The sequence below is a fragment of the Rattus norvegicus genome, chromosome 4 (assembly GCF_036323735.1).
Source record: "Rattus norvegicus strain BN/NHsdMcwi chromosome 4, GRCr8, whole genome shotgun sequence".
NCBI classification, from domain to species: Eukaryota; Metazoa; Chordata; class Mammalia; order Rodentia; family Muridae; genus Rattus; species Rattus norvegicus.
In genome coordinates, this window is record NC_086022.1 from 93,042,620 (window position 1) to 93,047,828 (window position 5,209).

At 40.0% G+C, this 5,209-nt stretch overlaps 1 non-coding gene across 1 annotated transcript; it reads right to left on the reverse strand.

Annotated features, from left to right (window-relative positions):
- Window positions 1-4,322: 4,322 nt before the first annotated feature.
- Window positions 4,323-4,387, reverse strand: LOC120102620 (U7 small nuclear RNA). Its single transcript, XR_005504249.1, has one exon. It is a non-coding gene; the product is annotated as a U7 small nuclear RNA (small nuclear RNA).
- Between the last annotated feature and the right edge of the window lie 822 nt (window positions 4,388-5,209).

Below are 5,209 nucleotides of genomic sequence, written 5' to 3' on the forward strand. Positions count from 1 at the left end.
GGACTTTGGACCTAAAAACTGGCACTTTTTGTTCCTTCTTTGCCCTTTCACAGTACATAGAAAATTAGTAAGTTAAATAATTGTCAGATGCTTTGTTTCAGATTGTTTCCTTAGACAAGCTTTCAATATATCCTTTTGGTGTGTCTACCAGACCATCAAGTCTTTCCTGAAGAGCTGCAAGAACCTGAGGATTTTGTGTCACCTGAACAATTAGCTGACATGCTTTGATTTTTGTTTCTTTACCTGTTTCTTCTTCTTCTTCTTCTTCTTCTTCTTCTTCTTCTTCTTCTTCTTCTTCTTCTTCTTCTTCTTCTTCTTCTTCTTCTTCTTCTTCTTCTTCTTCTTCTTCTTCTTCTTCTTCTTCTTCTTCTTCTTCTTCTTCTTCTTCTTCTTCTTCTTCTTCTTCTTCTCCTCCTTCTTCACCTTCTTCTTCCCCTTCCTCTTCCCCTTCCCCTTGTTCCCCGTCCCCTTCTTCCCCTTCTCCTTCTTCCCCTTCCCCTTCTTCTTCCTCTTCTTCCTCTTCCTCCTCTTCTTCCCCTTGTTCTTCTTCCCCTTCCCCTTCTTCTTCCTCTTCTTCCTCTTCCTCCTCTTCTTCCCCTTCTTCTTCTTCTTCCTCTTCCTCCTCTTCTTCCTCCTCCTCCTCCTCACCCTCCTCCTCTTCCTCACTCTCCTCCTCCCCTCCCTCCCCCTCCTCCTCCTCCTTCTTGTCTTCTTCTTCTTCTTCTTCTTCTTCTTCTTCTTCTTCTTCTTCTTCTTCTTCTTCTTCTTCTTCTTCTTCTTCGCCTTCTTCGCCTTCTTCTTCCCCTTCCTCTTCCCCTTCCCCTTGTTCCCCGTCCCCTTCTTCCCCTTCTCCTTCTTCCCCTTCCCCTTCTTCTTCCTCTTCTTCCTCTTCCTCCTCTTCTTCCCCTTGTTCTTCTTCCCCTTCCCCTTCTTCTTCCTCTTCTTCCTCTTCCTCCTCTTCTTCCCTTCTTCTTCTTCCTCTTCCTCCTCTTCTTCCTCCTCCTCCTCCTCACCCTCCTCCTCCTCTTCCTCACTCTCCTCCTCCCCTCCCTCCCCCCCTCCTCCTCCTTCTTGTCGTCTTCTTCTTCTTCTTCTTCTTCTTCTTCTTCTTCTTCTTCTTCTTCTTCTTCTTCTTCTTCTTCTTCTTCTTCTTCGCCTTCTTCTTCTTTTCTTCTTCTTCTTCTTCTTCTTCTTCTTCTTCTTCTTCTTCTTCTTCTTCTTCTTCTTCTTCTTCTTCTTCTTCTTCTTCTTCATCTTCCAAATCTTGATCACGTTCAGACTATTCTTTGTTGTCAATATCTGCAATCTTTTAAGACCTTCAAATATCATATCATTCCAGAAGGCTCTGATGCAGAGCTGGGTGGCCAGAGCTCTGCACGCTGTGGCTCAGGATGGTGGCAGTGGCTGTGGAAGGAACAGGAGGCAGTGCATTTTACTAGTAACTTTTTTCATGTAGATCCTGAATTTTAAGGTAATTAAAATAAAACATTTTATTGATTCCTTGTAAGTTTCACATCATGCACCCCAGTTCTACTCATATACATATCTCCTCATATCCAGCCTTTGCCTTGCAACCTCTACCCAAAATAAAAAAGCATGCACAAACACACATACACACACACACACAGCATAGAAAACATCTCATCATGTAATGTGCAAAATGTCACAATCTGAGCCACAGTGTATTATGAATGTAGGATTTATTACAATTGCTATAAAGTGACACCATAACCAAGGCAACTTTTATAAAAGACAATATTTAATTGTAGCTGGCTTAGTTTCAGAGGTTCAGTTTGTTATCATAATGGTGGGAAGCATGGTAGCATCCAGGCAGAAATGGTGCTGGAGAAGGAGCTCATAGGTCTGCATCTTGATCTGACTGCAGCTAGGAAATACTGTCTCACAATGTGGTGGCTTGAATATGCTTGGTCTAGGAAGTGGCACTGTTAGGAGGTGTGATTGTGTTGGCATATGTGTGGCTTGTTTAATGAAATGTGTCACTGTGGGGCTAGACTTTGAGATCCTTCTCCTAGCCTCCTTTGGATGAAGATATAGAAGTCACATCTTTTGAAGCTCCATTCCTACCTGGACATTCCCTTGATTCCTGCCATAATGATGATTATAGATTGAACTTCAGAGCCTGTAAGTCAGCCCCGCTTAAATATTGTCCTTTCTGAGAGTTATCTTGGTCATGTTGTCTTTTTGCAGCAGTAAAACCCTAACTAACACATAAATTGGTTCCATGACTGGGGTTTTTCTGTGAAAGGACTGACCATAATTTTGATTGCAAAATTGTGGATTTGGGGACTTTAGAATGCAGTAGAATGCTTTAAGAGGGGATTAATGAATCATCCTAGTAGGAATATGGAAGACATTGGTGCCGAGGGTGATTTTGAACTGTGGACACTTGACACAAGAAGTTTCACTGGAGAAGAATTTTAATATGTGGTCTAGAGACTGTTTTTGTAATATTTCAATGAAGAATGTGACAACCCCCATAGAAACACTTCTTCTAATATAACCACACCTACTTTAACAAGGCCATACCTCCTAGTAGTGCCACTCCCTAATAGTGCCACACACATTCAAACCACCACATTGGTTCCAGTAATAAAGGGATCCTAAGAAGTGAAATGGAGCTGAATACTGTGTTCAAGTAAATAAAATTATTAAGGGAGTGGTAACATTGGGGAACCATCCCAGGTAAGCTAATTGTTTATATATTTGCCACTGAAATAGGAATAGTTATATCATATTAGGCATTATAGTTACTTGGCTATTATTCTCACTTGAACTTCTAATCTGGAATGAACTATAATCCATAAATGGAAGACACAGGCTTTTGATCTGGATTTTGACATGGGATGACACATGATTTGGTCTGGACCTTGAGGCATAGTGGCCATGAAAAACTTAGACCCAGGCATGGTGGTACATGACTGTAATCCCAGCATTCAGAAGACAGAGCCATGAAGATCTCTGGGTTTAAATCAGTCTACAGAGCAAGTTCCATGGCAGCCAAGCTAAAGCAATGAAAGACTTGGGAAACAGAAACCTGATGATGATGTAATAGAACAAAGGGGCATGGTCCAACCCGCAGAAAGTAACAGAACTTGGCAGCTTCAACCACATGGCTCTGGATTTAAATTCAAGAATAGAGGAGGCTACTTGGACAAGCTGGAGGAGCTGAGATCTACATCTTAAACCAAAGGGAACTAAGAGCAGAGTGTCTTTCATGTGACTATGAGGAAGGTCTCAAAGCTTAACTCTATAGTGATACAGTTCAGTATGGCCACATTTACTCTAAAACTGGCCACACATCATAATAGTGCCACTCTATATGCCAAGCACACTCAAACCACGACATTCTACTCCATGACCCCATAGTCTGTAATATTCTCAACAATGTTAAATATTCAACTTTCAAAGTCCATACAGTCTTTTAATTATAATTCCCTATAAAATCAAAATCAAAAACCAGATCACATACCTTCAATATCAAAAGATATACACTAAAATTCTAAAATGCCATAGTGAGGAACTACTGGACTAAAGCAAGACCAAAATCCAGCTGGGCAATCTATAAACTTAGCATCTCCATGTCTGGTGTCAAAGCTGTCTTCATATCTCTAAGTCCTTTATCTTTGATGGCTGTAACACAATCCTTTTTCTTAGCTGATTCCATTGCAGCTTTCCTCTACAGATCTCACAGCTCTGGCATCTCTAATATCTTGGGGTATCTAAAGCTACTTCAACTTCACAGCTTCTTTCTTCAAGGTCAAGAATCCACACCTAATATCCTGGACTCTTCCAAAGAACTCAGGTCACTGCTCTAGCTCTTCCCTCTACCCAGGACCACACCCACCTTGCAGGGGTATCTGAGAGAACAGGTGTTTGAGGGTGAAACAAATGATTTGAAGTCAAATAGAGGGTTTCAGCTGAAGGCCTATGTTCTGCTCAAGATAGGTCCATTGACAGCACTCTGGAGATAGTTCTTGGCTCTGTACTCTGTGTAAGACTGCTTTCTGCTTGAAACAACTCTCTTGCAAGACAGCTCTATCTGCTTGAGACAGATATCTCTTGCTAAAAACATTTCTAAATGCTCTCTGGAAAGCTTAAAGGTTTTCTAACCAAAGTCAGAAAAGCTGCTTTAAAAAATTCTTCCTGGTAGAAAAATTCTAAAAGTAATACTTGGGTTTTCTGGTCAAAATCAGCAAGCCAGAAAACCTTATAAAAGAGCTGTGTTCACTCTTCAGGCAGTCAGCTCTGGATAGCTGCTTGAAAACATTCTAAAAGAGCTATCTTAGCTCTCTAAGTAATTCTTGGGATTTCTGACCAAGGCCAGAGATCCTGTTAGAAAAAATTTCTAAAAGAGATATAAAAAATTCTAAAAGAACTGTGTTCACTCTTCATGGATTTTCTGACCAAACTAGAAAGCCTGTTAGGAAAAAATCTTGAAGAACTGTGTTCACTCTCCAGAGATCTCTAGATATCTGAGTAATTGCCTGAAAATTTTCTGAAAAATAACTGCTTTTGCACTCTGCTAGCTCATCTCATATAGACCAAAAGTCCAGTCTTTTATTTACATTTGAATTCTTTCAGGCCTGCTCCTTTTAATTGTAGATATTTTTAGTTCAGTCTCCAATTTGTTCATAAGGTGAAATTTAGTTCAGGTTTTCAGACTCTACTTCCCAGAAGTAATTATTCCTAGCTAACAATGAAGAATACTACTAATAGGCCAAAAAGTTATAGATGAATTATTTATATTCTGTTATATCAATGCTCTGAAATTACCCTGTTTACCACTGGCCCACTACCACTCTTAACTCACTCAGGGCCAATTAGCTTAAAGGTTAGCTGATAATAATTTTTATAGTTACCCAAATTGTTGTATCCCTTCATTGCTTGCTTTTAAACTTTTGAACCTGGTTCTCCTATAAAAAGCCTACCATGACAGCAGACTAGTACCACAGTTAGGCTGCCAAGTTCTTTTAAAGGTCCTAAATGCTGTATATCAGAAGGCGCATTAAATAAAATATTATTGCTGAGATTGCTGTTTGTATGTTTAGTGTGGTGATTCTTGAACCCCAACAAATTCAATCATTTATTCTAGTTTCCCTTTTGACCATACAATGAATCAGAAGTCCATGGCCTTAGCCCCTTGTCTCTGAGGAAAAAGACAGTAAGTACATTTATTTTTTTTAACGCT